Source organism: Lasioglossum baleicum, chromosome 18 (genome assembly GCF_051020765.1).
Source record: "Lasioglossum baleicum chromosome 18, iyLasBale1, whole genome shotgun sequence".
Classification (NCBI taxonomy): domain Eukaryota; kingdom Metazoa; phylum Arthropoda; class Insecta; order Hymenoptera; family Halictidae; genus Lasioglossum; species Lasioglossum baleicum.
Window position 1 is genome coordinate 6,213,527 of NC_134946.1, and position 20,050 is coordinate 6,233,576.

Here is a 20,050-nt window from a genome sequence, read left to right on the forward strand (position 1 = left end):
GCGAATCCGCCGCGCCCTTGCAATCCTGGAAACGAGTCTACCGCCTTAACAGTTTTTAACGCGTTGAACATTGATTTGGTTACCGCGAAAATTAGGTTTGATCGAAGCAATTTGTTTGGAAAACAAGAACTGAGAAGATTTATGATTGTTAACGATGAAACAACCGAGCACGAAACTGACTAATTTGTGTTGCCTTTTAAGAATAGTAAGACTAAGACATTGCGGGATTATTTTTGCAAAATACGTCTAAATAAATAAGTGTGAGTGTCTCATAAAAACAATTTGAAAATCTTGACATTTGTAAGATGAAGAATCTGAAATTCATTATTTTAGAGAAGTTATTCACAATGTTGACCTTGACGATACATTTCACGTCGTTCCAGTTCTAAATAATTTATTTATTCGTACGAAGGATTTCAAGCCCTAAATTACGTTACTTTTCAACTGCATCTTAAGCACTATAATATACGAGCGAGGGTCAGCTAAATATTAACAGAACTTTGTTATGTAGAAGTTGTAGAACTGCACATTCGTCCTTATCTACATGAGACCAAGTGGAAATTCAAGTAGACGTGTCTTACGCTCGAACTGCGCCACGTGATACTCTACTAAGTCGTTTACTCAATAGCTGTAACGATAAGTGAGCAGATAGTGCCAATTCCCATTGCACAACGTATTATTATCAGATTGCTACCATCGTGGAAACAGAATCCACTGAAATGTTCCATACAGTATGGTTTAGTTCACATAAATCGTTTGCCAATGAACGTGAACGTATTCAAAATCGATCCGTGATGCCTGAAGATCTCGAGCCCACATTTGCCAGCTTGTGATTATCATTTTTATGTGGCCGATGTAAACAGATATTGGAAGTATGTGAAAATCTCAATAATAACACTTCTCTCAGATTTGTCAGTTTAGGCAATCAATGCTTCAAACAAATTGAAAATCTTCAAAATTGGCAGTTTTAGAGTTACCAGTTTTGCGAAGGTGACCTTCAGCTTTTTAACACTAAACCAACCATCACCGGTCAAAATGACCGGTTCCAGATTTGTTATTTTACGATTATACATTAAAAATAATTTCATAAGAAATGAGATTGCATAGATATCTTTAGTGGAGCACATATTAAATACAATAGGAGTTGCATAAAGTCTAAATAAAATCAATCTTGTCATTTTTACAAGGGAACATGTGTATCAGTTAGTTTTAAGGCTCGGTGAGTTTAGTGTTAAATGGAATGCTATGTTTTTGTAATGTCATACGAGGGCTTGGGTCAATACGAGTCCCACACTAGAAGGGTGTACGCAAATGTATTTTTTCCACACGTCCTTAAATTAAAAGAAAACCAAAACGTAGTTAATAAAGTGTGAGGTGTTTTGATGAATAATGGAATAACTGTATAAAATTTTGTAGTAACAATAACTTATATTTTAAGTAGGACGACTGTACAAAGTTGTGGCAATTTGAGAACAGACTGAAGCTTTTTAAGGGATGTGAAAACTGTGGTAAAGGTGGTAGTTTTTAAAGGGATGTGAAAACTGTGGTAACGAACAGTGGGAGAAAATTGGGAATGAGCTGTAGAGGTGGTCCAGACGCTGTCTTTTGTTAATCTGTGAATGTTATGGCGCCGGAAGGTTGCGGAAAAAATCGAACGAGTCGACTCTTAGACTAATTGTCGGGTGGTCGAAATCTTTGGGACTTGGTGTCAAATTCTAGAGACAGTCCCATGGGTCTCGCATTACGTTGCGCCTCAACACACTTTTCGTAACAGAAAACAAAACTTCTTATCTTTTAATAAGGAATCTTGTATGAAAACCTAAATCCTGCGGGAGTCTATGAAGCTGGAGAACGCCATTACCATTTAATACGATCTACATTCGATCGTTAAGACAGTTAATTAGAGCGACGGGGAAGCCTGTAGCGCGTGGAACGCCGTCATTAAAACGTCCACAAAAGAAAACACTTCCGATGACCGTAATTAATACTCCTCCGTTAAAGAAGCGTCGTCGTAAACTGCAAAATGCCGTCGCTTTAGTGGCTTGAAGGTTAAAAATCGACGGTGTACGTACGATATGGCAGCTGGAGAAATTTGCACGATGACAATTTTCGCTCGGGCGCGCCATAACTCGGTTATAAGTCGTAAAGTTCGCGGGAGACCGTGAAGATTCGAGGATCGTGGACGATGCAAATGCGTCGAAAATTACAGCGACGCGCAAATTGTTGCGATAACAAGTTCCACGCGGAATTGTCGGGAGGGGGGCGGGGATGTAACGAAGATTCTCGACTACCGGTTTATGCGTCCGGCTCGGTGGCCTCGTCCCCGTCATTAACTTCCGCTTTTTCAACCACGTAAACGCTTTCTTTCGCGTCCCTCGCACCTCCATGAACGGATAGTTCATTAACTCCATGCTTGATCGTGGACGATAATGCGCTCCGTTTAAATTGATGCGTCGTCTTTATTAATACCAATCATTCCTCTTTATTACACATTTCCTGCTAGCGGATCTTTATGCAAAATAAGAAATGTTGCAGGACACGGGAGGCAAATAGAAAATTTGCTCTTCTTTTATTGAACTACTGAAACTGATGAACTTATAAATAGACAGCGGATCTTTATGCATTTATAGCAAAATTGAGTAGATTAAATTCAAAATTGTTGAAGAATATTAAAATTTGAAGATGTTAATATACGAATTCTCCTCTATTGAAATCTTTATAGGAAGAAATAACGTTCAATTTGATTTCTATCGCTTGCAATCGATGCAGACAATTTTTATTTTGCATAAAGATCCGCTGTCTAGATAAAGTGTCACAGAATTGCAGTGCCATTATTCCGACTATTGTTTACATTATTAAATATGTTGGTATCTAACCAATTACTAAACATTTAAGCAAGTACTGTATGAGGAATTATATCAATTTCATATCCATATAATGAAAAAAGTCAAAGTCAACAGGGTGTACCATGTTTTCTCAGAATCGAACGAAGATGTCGACATAATTTTTTTTTTTATTAAATGAGTAAGGAGGGCAGATATTTTAGTATGTATTAAATTTTTTGGGGGAGAAATGGGGGACCCCAACCATTTTTTAAATGGAAAGTATTATTAATTTTTTGTTATTGTGATACCCCTCTCATTAAACTCAATAGCATATACTTGAACGTTTTGTTTTAATTGCGTTACAGAGTTATAAACGAACAATTTGTTGCGAGTTGAAACGTTGAATTAACGGAAGAAGCTAGAATTTGAAGAAATATGTATATAATATGAACATTAGTTGAAACAAATCTTTATGCAAAATGAAAATTGTTTGTATTGACGCAGGAACAAAATTTACAAGACAAATAGGAATTTGCCAATTTTTGTAGTAAATGTGTAAAATACGCAGTCTAATTATAACAAACTGTATAATATTTGTATAATTTGCATTGAGTACTTTAAGGATATAAAGAATATATGTATTGTACCTACATGCGTGAGCTTTTGAATTCACTCGCTAACGTGTCTGCCTATTGTCCTCTGTTTCTACTTGCAACGATCACTAGTGATCACCAGACTGTAGATTTTTATGGAAAGTAAAACTGTTGCGCATCGATTGCTGGGAACTGGAGCTAACATATATTTTCAGTATTCTGTGATTCATAATATTGCTTATAGAAAATAATTGGACAAATGAATGATATCATTTCTTTTCAAAGCATTAGAACAAGTGGAAGTAACCAGCACTAGTCAGACCAAGGAACAGAATATCATTCAAGTAAATGCACATCAAGTTTAGTATGTGTATATTCATAAATAAAGATCAATTTCGATGCAAAAGTTTCTTAATCACATTTATTACCTTTCGAAACAGTTAATATTTTATTATTGAATCTGCACTTCAATTATAGATATTTACATTTTTTTTTTAAATCAAATTGTACCTGCGTTGTTCACTTTTCTACATCACATTTATTACTTTTCGTAACAGCTAATATTTTATTATTGAATCTACACTTTACTTGTAGATATTTACATTTTTTTATCAATGAAATTGTACCCGCATTGTTCACTTGTGCCATTACCAACCACATCTACATAAGAAAATTTAACTGCACCGCGGTGCATTAATATTCTTTCAGTAGAAGCCGATTGAGTTAACAAACTAAATGCAGGGCACCGAGATATTCTCGTCCTCCAGAATCACTTTCTAATAGCGTGTATTCCAAGATTCCCAGAGCGTCTTAAGTTCTGATCCTCAGGAGGAAGAATGAAACTTCCTCTGAACTGTGAATTGATTAAACGTACAGATACGCTGCTACATCCCTAATCCATTAATAGTCTCTCGAACATTCGCGTAGGCTGTAGAATGTACATTGCTATAAATTGACGAGGAGGATACGTAATATGGTAACTAATAGAAACTTCAAACACTCTGAACCAGGTAATCACAGCGGATTAATCATAATTTCTATTGATTTGTAATATATGCGATCGTTTTTTAAGCAGAAAATTAATTTTATATACCATTCAAAGTATTCGTATTAAATATTGAAACGCATCGTTTCCAAGGTGTAAATTTCTGCAACCTTATCAAGAAAATTGTGAATTGCTTCATTATTAAGATGGTTTAGATATACTCTAGGATCTAATTGTAAGTATAATATGAACTACTAGTTGAAGTATTGAGTCATGTTCGATGCTTTACCCTATATAGGAGAATTAGACGAACCATATTTGATTTGTTTGCTTGTTGTATTAGAGAAATTATCCTTTTACAAGTGAGAGAACAAGAACGAAATAACGCCATCATGATACATGTTTCATGTAAGTTCGTTTTATTTAATTTAAGATTTTTCTAGGCGTCCTTGACCAACTGGTCTAGATTCAAGCGTATCTGAACTCGTGAGAACGAAATTGACGCATGTTATGTAAAAGGTTGGCCACCCCTGCTTTAGACCATGCTCTGTGCCATTGTTGGCATTTAAACAATTAAAATTTTAACCAAGATTGATTCATTAATGTATACGATTAAAAAAGGTAATCATTGAAAAATGGACGATTGATTCAATCGATTGATGAAATTAATCGTCGAATCGTTGAATAAAAAAAGAAATCATCATAAAATCGGAGAGACTGATTTAATCAATTGTTGAAGTTAATCGCCAAACGGTCTATCCATAAATTGTAATTAAGAGGGAGAGAGAGAGAGACAGGAAGCGGAGATGGAGAATTGGCAGAAGTATATCACAACAAAATCTCAGTTTACATTTTTTTCAGTATGCACACAGTTTCAATTCCGTATTTCATTTCGAAATTTCAGCAGTTAATCATTAATCAAGTATCCGATTGACCATTACAATTGAAAAGAATGTAAATCGTTAACCGCAATTAACGACTAAAGTAGGAGTTTAATTGTTAATTTGCGATTAACGATTGAAGTAGAAATTTATTCGTCAATCGTCGATTAAATTTTTGCCCAACTCTGCTCTGTGCACAATATTAGTTCAGGCCGATACGGTAGGATGCGGTAGAAAATGATAAGGAGCTCTAGAGGCTCTCTGGAGCCTCCCAAACGTGAGACAGAAAAATATATTGGGTGATTGGTGTACTCCTATACCTCGTCTCTGTGGCACGACCATCCTGCAAACCCGATGAAATAAATCGCCATAAGCTTGTGATGGAGAATCGCTTATTGTCATTACGACACGAAAATAGATCCAAACTGGTCTTCAGTTTTTCTGCATCGTCTATCGCGACACTGACAGAGCTGTGAGTCGTTCATCATCGAATCGCGGGGTTCGACGATACGTGCGCGCATACGTGTCAACCCCGTAGAAAGAAAACTTCGATCGGCGGCCACTCAATCTTGTTTTTTTCCGCCGCTGGGCTGGCTGGCATCGAGTGCTGTTTTTCGTCGGTTAATCGAAACTTCCAAGGAGTAAGAATGATTGGTCATATTCGACAGAGCGAACGACAACAGATGTCTCTATATTCGCAGAAAAAAACGTTCGACGATTGCATGCTCGGGTTTTTTTTTTGGATTCGTGGAGAAATCTTGCACCGATGAAAAAGACGAAGGTCGCGGGATACTAATAAAAACGGTGAAACGATGGGTCTGAGGTGGCTGAAAGGATCAGAAATAAAGGAAGAGTGGACGAACTAGTCGACGAATCTCTACCTCACCGATTTCAACAGACGTTTTTCGAATCACTTTCTATTGATCTACGAGTAAGAAAAAGAATTAAGAATATTTTTCGGACAGACCGCTGTATCCTTGAAAATATAGAAAACACCTTTATGAAGAAGCTTATCCTTGTGGATTTCACCGGAATTTTCATCCATTTTGTTGTGATGTTATTGGGTTGGCAAGAAAGTAATTTCGGCATTTTAAGGTAATATAAAACCGAATTACTTTATTGAATAATGAACCACCAACCAACTAATTAATTATCGGCATAACCGCGTGCTTGTGTAAACACTTATAAGTTTTGAGTCATATATGTCCTCCAAATCTACTGAACTGTGTTGTTCTGTGGAAAATGGCAAAAATTTCTGGTTACGCAAGGAAAAGGGCAGCCGTTTCATGCATTTACAGCAAAAATGGAAAATTAAACCGTGACTTATTAAAATTATTAAAAGAAAAGATACATTTTCCACTGACGTTTGTTTTCCACGATCGACTTGGAAAACGTTTATTTTTTTCATAAAGATCCGCAGTGCTCTCGATCACCTCGTGACCGCGAATTTTCTGTTCAACGGGAGAATGAGGGAACCGCATTGGTTCCCGAAGCGTGACGATGCGTTTCCGTGGAACGCAATCAACACGTTTCTCGGGGAGAATTATTAACACGTCGCAATCGCTCCGCGAGAAAATAAAATCGACCGACTGGTTGTGCGGAGGCTCGTGCACACGCTCGTCGTCGGTTTTTCTCCGTCAGAGAACGGCGGAACTTTCAGAAACGGGTATTTCGCGTCCGGGGCAAGTCATCGTTCCGTGTCGATCGCACGGTAAATTGCGTTTCGGACGAAAGCGCCATTAATCTCGACGCGCGACACCGATTCCCGTGGGCAGAAGCGGCGCACCGCGTTTCCCGTGTTCCACCGGCGCGGCACGGCGAGGGACCGTGCGGGACGACGCGAGCTTTCCGCTGCGACGCCTTTGTTTTCGCCTAGTCCCGCTCGTTTCCGTAATTTGAAGAAACGTGACGCTTCCCGTGTCGTCGCTCCAGGCATAACGCTACCCCCTTTCTCCACCTTCTGCTGAACGGAAAGTGCGATACGTGGCGCGGAAATTATTGCAATTTTTCATTTTGCGTATATGTACGCGACACCCCGACCGACCCATTTTTTCTCTCTCGTCGGTGTTGTTTCTAACAACTTTGTTTTAAAGTCGCGTCGTGATCACACGTCATAATAAAACCCTTAATTTTTCATATTCTGGAAATTGTTTAACTTCTTCGAGGACACTGGCGCGTACACAGCCAGACAAAATTAGTGAGCTCTCGCTGCGTCTTTACCGGAATTTTACCCAATAAATAACTAAAAAACATACAAATTCTCAAATATTTTGATTACTCACACACACACAGTCTTAGATTATAATAAAATTATTCTTCCAATGTAAAAAAAAATTCAATTTATAAAAATTAGTTGGAACCATTAAATTTTACGGGACTAAATGACGCTCGTGAACGTAAGCTAAATTTTAAAGTTGGCAGCACTCCTAGCAACAACTTGTTTGCAACAATATACAGAGAGTAAAGTTACAATGGAAACGAAAAGGAAAGGTACTGGCACGAGGTATTCAAAGTGTTCCTTCCATTTCTGACCTTGCGTGACTTCGTGTGTGAAATTCGTTTTGTGGTACACGCTTTCATATCATATAAAAAAAATACATAGTATTCCATTAAAAAAAATTAAGTGTCGCCTTCATTTTCATAAAAAATAATGCAGATTAAAAAAGATGATTGAAAACAACAGAAGAACTTTTTCTTCTGTCAGTTTTTTTCTAACGTTTACTATTTTCAAGAAGAACGCTGACTAGTGTTAGCGTGAACACCCTGTAATTAGTGGATTCTTTTCAATCAAGATAATTTGGAATTAAAATTGCCTCGAGTCCAAAGGGCTAATTCTCACGTTCGATCTGCTCGAGACCAAACAGACTGTATGAAATGTTTTCATTTCTAATTTACCAATAACGATCCACACATGTAGACATTGTTTTTCTATATTTATTGTTTCTCCAATCTTTTCTTGCTTCCTAAATTGCTGTTGATACAGAATGGTCGAAAAGTAATTAAATAAAAAATTGAGTCATTCGTCACTTTATAAAATTCGTCCCTGGTAAAATAAAGAAAATGATAAAACAAAGAAGTCCATTTTTCAAAAATGGTACTTCTAGAATACTCTCAAAAAGTTTTATTTGAGAATTCGTAAAGCTGATAGATTTATAGTTGCAAAAGTGCCATTGCAAAAAGTGCACAGATAACTAAAACATTAATTGTGTTTTTTCTCGGTTTTAAAGTATGCAGAGACTTTTTTGAAGAGTTAAAAATTAAGAAATTACCACTCGATATACCAGCGTAAATATTAATTTTTCCTGGAGGCGACGGATTGTGTGAACGTGGTGCAGGAGACTGCGAAGGTAATAGCAATTAATTTGACCGGACTCGCGAGAACAAATATCCGCCGAGCAAATCGAAGTCTCGCGTCTCGACTGGTCTCCTCGTAACGAAAACATTCTGGGAATGTTCCGACTGGATCGCGTAGCCACACGAAAGAATAAACTGGATCTCTTTTAACAAGCGTTGCAATAATAAATTGCGATTGCTCGAGCAGAAGAGTAAATACCAGTGGAAAATTGAAGACAAATATATTTTTAACGCAACTTGCAACGTTCGTTACAACGTGTTAGAGAACGAGCTCGTGTATGCGAACTACTTCTTTTTTCCCCTCTCAGAATTGCACCCTAGTGGGCAATAAGAGACATCGCAATCATCATCCTCTGTCCATACTGGGAAAAACAAACGCGTTACAATGATCGAGCTGCAAAACAGTGCTGGAGCGAGTTGCGGAGTCGATGAGGTAAACGACTCTACCGATCGTGTAATAAACGTTCTTCCACATTGTTAAGAATAAGTGTGACTTTGTAGCTTCCTTTAAAGAGTACATCGTGCTTATTTAATTTAAAAATATGACAGTAGAAGCAAAATAAAAATTGCCCAAGTCAGTTGTAACAAATAGAAGCTAAATGAAAGCACATTTCCCCATTAAATAATGTTCATAAGTCAAAAATAGCTTAACATCATTCAATTTGGGTAAACTTTATTTTACCGGACTCAAAATTAGTACCTTTCTTCTGCGAATTATGATGTATTCGGTATGTAATCCAGTAGATTTGTACCCGGCGCGGATGCAGATCGAAGTTTCGATCCTCTAGGATCACTAGTTGAGAAGCTATGGTCGCTTAAAGTTGAGCATTTTTGACAGTTAAGGGCGCCGTCATATTGGTTTGTAGTGACGACCGCGAGCCGCTTACCTTGCCGCCCTCTGCCCCCCTCCCGCGACCTAATGCTAACCAACTCAGTAAGCGGCGTGCGACCGTCACTACGAACCAATATGGCGGCGCCCATACCTGTCAAGAAACTGAAAATATGCTCAACTTTAAGCGATCATAGCTCCTCAACTATTGATCATAGAGGTTCGAAACTGCGATCTGCATCCTCGCGGAGTACAAATCTACTGGATTACAAAGCAAATACAACATAATTCGTAGGAGAAAGGCATAAATTTTGAGTCCGGTAAAGTAAAGAGCAGCCTTCAATTTTACCAAGTATTTTTGACCGAGCCATTTTTATCATAAATGTATAAAATTTGCAGTCCACTTATACGAACGATCCATCGATCGAGGGTTAATTATCGTTACACGAAACACAAAATTATGGTCGTTGCATATGTGTGAGGGTAGTAGCAGACGTGTTAAAGACGTGTAAAGTCGATTTCTCAATTTTTTGAAAAAGCGACGTACACGTAAATGTTCACACATACAGAAAGTAACCGGTCCGTGTAGAAGTTTAGCTGTACTACTTATCGGCGAATCCCTGGAAAATACGAGTCGAAGGGCGGGATCTAATCATCGAGCCGCCCGAAGGGTCGAAGAGAGGAGGGAACAAGGTTTTCGGAGTCAATGACTCTCTGTCGCGTCTACCTCCCCTGGCGACTGGATACCTGTCAGCCGGGATTACCTTTTTTGTCATTCCTGTCACGTGTGCGTCTCTCTTTCAGACTCCTCCACCCCTTTCGCTGCTATCTTTTCACCCACCCAGAGGCTTTTTCCGCGAGGGAAATATTCCAGGAAGAAAGGGAAAACGTTCCCTCGAACTTCTGACGTTCGACTGCATAGTGATCTGAGAACACGTTTTTTTACTGGTCGAAAATAAATTGTCGATGTTCAACATTTTGAAAAACATTTTCTCCTGTAACCCGTGTATGTTTTCGCATTTTTGTAGAAGATTCGCTTACAGTTGCTACCTTTTTCACTCACTTCGTAAGAAAAAGGTAACCGCGGCGAAAGGTGAGAGCTCGTTTTTGAATTCCACAAAAGTTCACGAAGAACTGACGAGAGAAGTCATCAAATCCGTAAATTCAAAAACTTATGAAACTTTGGACACAAGTAGAGTAAGTTATGCCTAAATATCAACCCTATTTTTCGTGCTACTTCTCGCATTAGTGGGGTGAAATCAGCCCTTGAAAAGATGAATTAAAAAAAAATGTTTACACAGTTTGGTAGACACAGTAATACCATGCAACTTGCGTTTGAACTTTTGTTTAATATAATATGTTGTTCTTGAGATATTTAACAAAGAAGGAAATATTGAAATTTGTTCAAGGGCTGATTTCTCCCCTTTAAGGCGAGAAGTACATGTGATTAGGCTGTGGAGTTTTATGCACTTATGGCTTATGAAAATTTGTAAATAACACTAAAGCAGTATTTACGACGTACACTGTAACAGAATTTAGCACGACTTTTGTTTATTTTAGATCAACAAAGGCTATTACCACTGAAAATAAGACTATATATTTGATTGCATTTCGTTAAAATTTGTATACAAAAATTGCACGACTCAGATACGAACGAACTTAGGATCTTACTTGATATTATATTAGAATTTTATAAAAATATTTTATTATACAATTACGTGATGGTGTGTGTTGTTGTTGTTATGTCATTTGTGTTGTCTAACGATATATGAATTTAGTTCCATTCAATTTTCAACATTTAGTATTTCTCATCTTATATTGCACGTAGAGAACCAAATTAACTGCTGGAAGAAACAACTTCTTACAACATTATTTTGTGAAACTATAATTCTCAGATGGAATAGCTTTATTCAATAAAGTGGTAAAATGAAAAATCTTTGATCCACAAGCAACAGTGATCATATGTTAACCTCTGGATTCAAATTTTAGAAACGCATATAAACATGCGTTACTGTTAAGCCACTTTGTGCAGGCTCAACTGAGAGTACATTATGAATAAACTGGAGATTTTGTGTATTTATAGAATGCACAAGCATGCCAGTACAATACATTTCGAATGTCCATAAAGGTTCAATAAATAACTTAGCATGTTCCTAACTAAATAATATCGTGGGTGTAAAATATGAATTTTATACTGACTACGTTTACAATATCAAAATTTCAAAGAGTAAAAATTTGGATATATATGTTCGTAGTTTAATGACTAGACTGCGGATTTTATATGCAATTATGTAGAATAAAGATTAAGAGAAATTAGAAGAGCATGAATTTACTATTTTCAACGTATTCGAATTATTAAAGGATGAAAGAATTTTTTACGTGGCCCCTCTTTCTTAAAATTAATGCACAAAAAATCCTTATTTTGCATAAAGATCCTCAGTATAATAATGACTTAATGGGTACACAGTACACATAAAAATTAAAACTTTAGATGAAAGTAGTTTGCGAAAATATGCGATTTTTACGATTTTTCAAACAATTTTAATAATCATGTACGTTAAAAATTTTGTGTTGCTTTGGTAATATTTAGAAAGTATAAAGTAGTTCATTTGCACAATTCAAATTTTACAATTATCGAGTTCCAATTCATACATACGAGTATAGAATATTTTCTGTGGAAACATATCTGTCAAGTGTAAAATAAATTAAATGATTTGTATTAGACAGGTCGAATTGACTTATTTCTTGTTTTTTCTTGTATAATTATTATAATGAAACCTGCTTTATTTAAGCATGTAGAAATTATGCCTGATAGTTAGAACACTAGAGTGTTAATTAAATTGGATTTTGAAACATATCTTTTCGTAATAGTTATATCTAGACAGCGGATCTCTATGCATTTATAGCACAATTGAGTAAATGAAAATCGAAGTTGTTGAAAAATTAGAAAAATTAAAGATGTCAATATATAATTTCTCCTCTATTAAGATCATTAAGGGAAGAAGTATGTAGTTTCTATTTCTAGCGATCGGCGTAGGAAATTTGTATTTCGCATAAAGATCCGCTTTAACCTTCTGTTTCGTGTTATTTCCTCATCATCGGTAATTAACATTCAAATTGAATTGGAACTAACGAGGCACAAATTTTCTCACAGAAAATTCCTAAGGATAAACTAAGTTCTAATGTGAAAGGGGATTTATAAACGAAAACTGTGAAATTTCTGAATGACAGTTAATGTATAAACATATCGTTATCATGTTCGTGCGACGTTCAATTGTTGAATTATTCTGCGATGCCACTTTGTTCTGAAGTTTAACAGGGAATCTCCGGGCCGGAAGCAGATTTCAATTTCGCATTAGCCCCCGGGGAGCTACATTTGCACGATATCGAATCGCGTGACGTCTACGGGAACGCGATACGCTCAAGGCTTGACAGATGTAGTGGGCATTAACTGTCTTTTGCTCCTGTTACTTCCCCATCCCTCACTTAGCTCCTTTTCGTTCCACTAGTTGGCCAGGAACGGGAAAGTTTCTTTTCAGGCCCGTTTCACGTCGACCGACGCGACGGCTGATCAATTTCGCCCCGATCGCGTTCCGTTAAAGTCGTTCCAGCGACGACTAAGTTTCGATTTCGATCATAATGGTCGCGAGACAAAGAAATCGGCGACGGGGGGTCTCAAGTCGAAAGCCGATCGACTTGCCAGAGATAAGATATCCGTTTTCTCGTACGGTTCTCGAGATGTTTCGAAATGTTTCACGTGCGGACTGTTGCCTGCGTTCGGAAGCCAAATTAACTGTTGCGATATTTTCTCGAGGCGACCCGTGTGATACTCGGAACTAAAATAATCTTATTAACCAGAACTTGAAGTCTTACGCGAGCAAGGAATATTAGAATTAAGCGTATTATCAACACCCTCGACCATGAAGCATTGCCACGCTTGCGAACCGCTAAGTTACCCTTCGCAATTATTAATCCTTTGCATTCGGAGCTATTTTAACTAGAAAATTAAACATTTCTTCCGACCCAGAATGATTCCATTGTACATGATTTTTTTCATTGTATGGATATGAAATTGATATACAAAGTATTCGTACACCTTTTAAAAACTAATAACCATTTTATAATTGTACCAAACGACCTGATTTTTTATAATTAATTAGAAGCATTGGTTTACGAAATGATATGCAAAAAAGATTTTCCAAAACTTGTAATTTACGAGGTTACATGCAAAAATAAAAAAGGCATTTTTTAAAACTTTTTTATTTGAGTACTTAATGAAAATTTAAAATGTTTTCTATATCTACGTTATTTATACACATGTTGAAAATTTCATCGAAACCGATTGACGCAGGGAAAAACGACACGCATCGAAAGATGTACGATTCTGTGGATTTTCAGCAAAAAATTTTCAGCATGTGCGTAACTAACATAGATCTGCAAAACATATATTTTAAATTTTCATTAAGGGCCCTAATAAAAAAAGTTTTAAAAAATGCCTTTTTTACTTTTGCATGTAACCTTGTAAATTATAAGTTCTGGAAAATCTTTTTCGTATATCATTTGTAAACCAATGCTTCTGATTGATTATAAAAATAGTTGTTATGTTTTAAGATGTGTACGAATACTTTGTACACCCACTGTAATACCTCGTACAATACTGAAATGTTTAGTAATTGTGGTAAACAATATTTTGAATAATCATACAGCAATTTTTAGTGGTGATTCTGAGTGCTAAGGGTTAAACAGTTACTATATCTTCGAAAATTGTTCTTCTCTGCGAACAGTTTATTTCATTAGTATTGTGCAGTACGATCTTGCTGGCTATATGTGTCGTAGAACGAAATAAAAATAACTGTTAAATTAAAACAATATGCATCAGTGTACTCAAAATGAATTGGCCAGCAAAAACTGTCTGAATACGAAACATATGAAACCCCATTGATGCGACATTTCTTCTTAATGAGACACACACACAGGTTATATGTTATTAAATATTATTGAAACATCAACTTTATGTTTCATAACATCAAATATCATAACTGTGCAAATAGTAACTATTTATTTAATATTTGTTATTTATTCATTACATTACGTGTATACAACCTGATGCAATTTATTATAGAAGGAGAGGGTGCGAGCATATTTATGCTCGTGGTAAAATTAATGTTTTTAGGTTAAATTCTACATTATTAAAACCAGAACCACAACAGTTCCACCTAAATTCTAATCTTGTAGGAGCCACTTCGTATCACTGGCTATTTGTATTGGATTCAATAAGAAGTCCTAAAAAAATTAAATTAGTGAACAAAAATCTTAATGAAACTGGTCATGGCTGCCATGAAATTGTCTCAAGCATCGAGGGCTAATCAACATGGCCGCGCAACCATGCTACTTTTTATACTATTTTCACGTTCTTTATTCTGACAAACAAACTACTAATATTATGCATTTGTATTACTACAAATAATGAACTTGAATATTGGACAGAATTTCATAGTTTAATGGTACAGGGGTGCAGAACAAAATTCTATTGTCGTATTCCTGTCACAAAAGTGTAAATTTCTTTTTCTTCTCGCTTTTTCTTAGCGACCTCAATGGATTCTACATTATATTAGGTTGTCGCTAAAGTTTTTTCGGAATGTGTTCCTTTAATGTTGCTAAATAAATGTTTTTATTTAAAATTAATGTTTTAGTACTTGCTAACATGAATTTGCAAATATGTGCATGAATCGGACACCAACATATTTACATATTTAGCAATAATAAAGGAACACATTCCGAAAGAAACTTTTGGGACAACCTAATGTATGCTGAATTTGAGACTTCGATTTAGTCAATTTTATGTGGACACCATCCAAAAATTAAATCATTGCAACTTGATGTTCGTTCGTTGCGTGAGCTTTTTAATTCGATTGGAAGTTTATATTTATTTCTAATGAGATTAATATACAGCGCATTTTACTTATGACAAAAATGAGCAAGTGTAACTTAAAACAGTAAAAACATTAGACAAATTTAAAGTATTTAAACATATTGTTATATTATTCTCAATCTGTTCAACATGTCAAGAAAGAAAATAATTTTCTATTTTACTCCAGTTTATATTGCAATTCAGGGAGGACATCTTTTATTTTGCATAAAGATCCGCTGTCCAGTGATTAATAACCGGACACTCTTGAAGGCTACGAATAACTGTGAATTTATGTCACTTATCTAAATAGCACGCATAGTTATCTTAAAACTGGGAGCGGAAATATAATTACGTTAATTATGGATACCGACCTATCATCGCGCCAAATTTCGTCGAAATCGTTGGGAGCTATATTCGGAATTCCCCTCGTAGATTCCAAGCGGAAAAATACATTTTGAGCCCGTCACGCGAGATACGAATTAATTTTTTTTTTCCCCGATGGAGCATGCAACGACACCCATTAACGGTGTACACCGCGCAGAAACGGCTGTATTGGCAGCCGTTTCAGTTCGGTAATGATCACGCCGGCAATTTAATAGCCGTGTAATTAACATGTGGAGCACATCCGGAATGCGCTGCGCCATTAATGAACGGAATCGAGGAAGATTAAACAAATTTCGGTCGAGTTATCGCGTACTTTGGCGCGTTGCTCGAAAATTCTTTCCCTGGACTCCGAGTTTTGACCAGCGTTGGGCAAGTTTTATGACAGCTCCCGGAGAATACGTCTATCATACTGCACCACCGATAAACAATGAGACCCAGTCAAGATGAGAGAGAATATCATTAGACTGTGGATTTTTATGCAAGTTTCAAATTTTTTAGACAAATTTTAAGAAAATGAAACTAAATAAAATCCTGCTTTCATTGGTAATAGCATTTGTAGATTCATAATAAATAAAAATCGTACTAAATTCTGTCAAGCTTAGTACTCCAGTACTAACTAGTACTCCTCCAGTACTCCTAGTAGTCAAGATTTGAACTGTTTTGGGGAGCTAGAGCAATTAGTTTACTACAGGATGTGAAAAGGAATTTATTCAAAAATTGCAATTGATCGAAATTATAGAGAAACAACTAAGGCCGTTATTAGACTAGGCCACTGGTGGCGCAACTCGGTTGCGCCACCAGTGGCTCAGCACGTCGTGGGGCATTGAAACAAATGTAACCTATTAGACTACGGTAACTGGTGGAGCCACCAAAAATAGTTGCCGATCTGGTGGACGGCATCGGCAACCGGCCGGGCAACATTTGGTGGCGCCGCCACCAGCCGGGGTATTGATTTGAATGTAGCCTATTAGACAAAGCCACCAAGTTGCGCCACCAGCATCGCGAAAACATGAACAATTGACGTTCAAATTACCACCACATTTATCGTAAAATACATAAGAACACGACACAGCGTTACATCGACAGCGGGAATGAACGCTTGGTGGTACCACCAGTTACCGATTCATAAAAGCTCTTCAATTCGGTGGCGCCACCAAGTTGCGCCACCAAGTTGCCCACCAGTGGCCTAGTCTAATAACGGCCTAAAGGTTGCATTTTACAACTTTTTTATTGGGGCCTATATTGAAAATTGAAACAATACGTTTGGTAGATCTGTGAAAATTATATGCATTGTGAAAGTTTCATCGAAATCGGTTGATGCAGGGAAAATCGACAGACATCGAAAGATGTGAGAATCCTAAGATTTATTGCAGTTAGCAAAAACTGCAATTTCTACCATCTTTAAACGTTTGTAGCTCATTACAATGTTGTTCGAATTTGATGAAATTTTTAGAATATGATTAATCGATACAGATCTGCGAAACGTGTTCTTACATAAAAAAAGTTGCAAAATACAACTTTTAGTATTTTCTATGCAATGTCGACAATTTGCATTTTTTTTACAAATTAATTGTTCTAACATCTCAAAAAAGTTCAAATCGTTTGGTCCAAGATTAAAGAAGTTATCGTCTTTCTAACAGTGTCCAAATATTCGTGGGTGTCACTGTGAATTGATGTTGAAAAATTTACTTAATTTTCGTAGAAACGTTATAAAAACAGATTCAGAAGATGCTACAAAGCAGAGAAACAAACGTACTCCATGTATTACTTTGTGTTTTCAACATTTTTCGGGTAAAATTGTCTGCTCCCTAGTTAGGCTAGCAGTCACGGGACACCCCGTACATGCATGCCATTGTGTGCGAAGATATAGGGTGTACACGCCGCGTGTACACTAACAAAAGCACTCGTGTTCGAGTAGAATAGACCATCGAAGGGCTCCGCGATAATAAGGCGGAATTGCGGTGGCTATTTTCGACGCATTAATTTTTCACCGCTTACGTATAGTCGTGTTAGGCTAAGCATGAATTATGAACACATTACGGCCGGGATACAAATTGATTTATGGTCGCCACGTCCCGCCGTGCATACCTAATATCCCTAGGCGATATTCTTCAGCCGTGGTGCAAGGCGGGTCAGGGAATACGATTAATCTGCATAGCAGATCGCGTCAGATTCGCTAATAGCGCTTTTATGATATTCCGTCGTGAGCTTTACTGTCTTTGGCATCTTCGCAAAAAAAGAAATTACCTAAATCGAGAAAATTCGCGAACGATCTGCTAAAAATCGATTCCCGTGTCTTCAACGATTACTACAGTTTTCTTTTGTTACAAGGCGACGGCGAGGGACGGCTTTCAACGTATTGCGAATGTGCGCACATGTATAACGAACATAACTTTGTGCTCCATCTGACGACAATTAATCCTCCTCCCACTCGAGAACAAAATGAAGCCTACCCTCATTCGCAATGCGTCGAAAGCCTTACCGCGTCGTCACCTTATAACTAGACTGCGGATCTTTATGCATTTATGAAGAAATTGGTTGGACGAAACGTAAAACAGTAAGAGATTTAAAAAAATTCAAAAATGTTGTAATGTTGCTTTTAATGTGACAAAGTCGTTAGGGGATCGAATCATACGAAATGTCCGATTTTTAGCAGTGACATTAAACAAACGCAATTTTGTACCCAACGTATTCTATCCACAAATTTCAAGTTTCTTGAATGTATTATGGTAAAAATAAGATATTATGGTCATTCACGTTTTCCATTTGCAAGATTATATCTTGATGTTCTAGTTCTTTTTTACCATCAACGACTATTAAGTTAATTAACCACCACATTTTGACCAAAAATCACATAATGCTATCGTCAATTAGTTATTTTTCCAGACATATAAAAGTAATGCACAACAGTTGAATTGGTTCGTTGGTTGACGTTGAAAGAAACTTGACGTAAACGTAAAATTATACATCCAAATTAAAATTGAAGGATTAATATCCTTATGTGTAACAATGGATATAAGGTAAGTCTTTCACATTTTGCAACTTCAAATTTATGATTCGGATGGGCAGTGCCGTGACGAGGGTATGAAGCGCCTGTTGCAAGTGTCCAACTTGCGCCTCCCCGTAACCCAATAATGACAAAAAAAATGAAAAACTTTAATGTACAAGTTAAATTTTACTAAATGCAACATATTAAACGCTATTAACCTCATCAAAATCAGTTGCCTGTATATACAATAACGTATTTGTCAAGGTACCTCTATGAATAAATAATCTATAACCTAAATAAGAACAAATTTTTATTCATATTCGATGACGACAAAATAAAAGAAATACAAAACATAGGTATACGTTAAAATGATATAATAAAAACATAAAACAGTTCAGCATATTTTATAAAGTAATTTTTCTCGTTTTTTTCATTGGCGAACACATCTATTATGTTTGGCAACATCTTTTTCAATTGATATTGTAGACATGTTTGTTAATCGCTCTTGTCCAATAGAAGAACGAAGGTACGATTTTACAATTTTTAATTTGCTAAACGAACGTTTGCAGAGGAAGCTGTAGTTACAGGCATTGTCATGAAAATCCTTAATTTTATGTCTGGATTTGGATACGTGTTTTGTAATTGAGAGTTCGTAATTTTTTTGCAAGATTTGCAAAGCGTCCAAGCGACCCTCAACCGGGTCGGTATTCTTTGTTTTGTGCCGCAAACCCAGTTTGCGCCCGTGGTGGGCGCCTCTTTCGCCACGCCCTCGTTACGCCACTGCGGATGGGCAGGGAGACGATCGCTTGGTACGGGCCTAGTGACGAATGTCCCTTTAAATTTCGTTTGGCTTGGGGTACGTACACGATCATGGTCTGTCTCATCGACACGGTCGCGTGGACTGTAGTCGTAGACTTATAATTCTAAACAATCTAATTTTTCAAGAAATTTAACAGCTTATATCTGAATAACTATTTGCTTGCGACATGTGGCTTCTTTCAAACTTATTCTTTTCTTTTCTGTTCTGAAGGTGTTGATGTAAAAAACAATTTTAACAACAATTTTCTTCGTTACACACAATTTTTCTCTTACGAATGTGCACCGATCCAGAGGTGTAGATTCACCCCTAGAACGGATGACTATTACTTTTCATACACCCTGCACAATGCGTATTGCCATGAGATGATTAATTTCCCCTTTCCGAAAATATACATGGTGATCGGTAACTGGTGATACAACCGGAACCGGGGGTGATTTAGGGATTAACCGACGCGCTGTCGACACAGTGTTAACATCTGG

At 36.9% G+C, this 20,050-nt stretch overlaps 1 protein-coding gene across 2 annotated transcripts in view; it reads right to left on the reverse strand.

Moving 5' to 3' along the window:
- The window catches only part of Tei (irregular chiasm C-roughest protein teiresias), a 679,348-nt gene that overhangs the window by 102,395 nt on the left and 556,903 nt on the right, over positions 1–20,050 (reverse strand). Inside the window, exon 9 of one of the 2 annotated variants that reach the window (XR_013010891.1) lies at positions 1–20,050. This exon is cut by the window's right edge and continues 22,342 nt beyond it. The exons of the other annotated variant lie outside the window; for it this stretch is intronic. The gene's annotated coding sequence lies outside the window, so the exon portion shown is untranslated. 2 annotated transcript variants of the gene reach the window in all.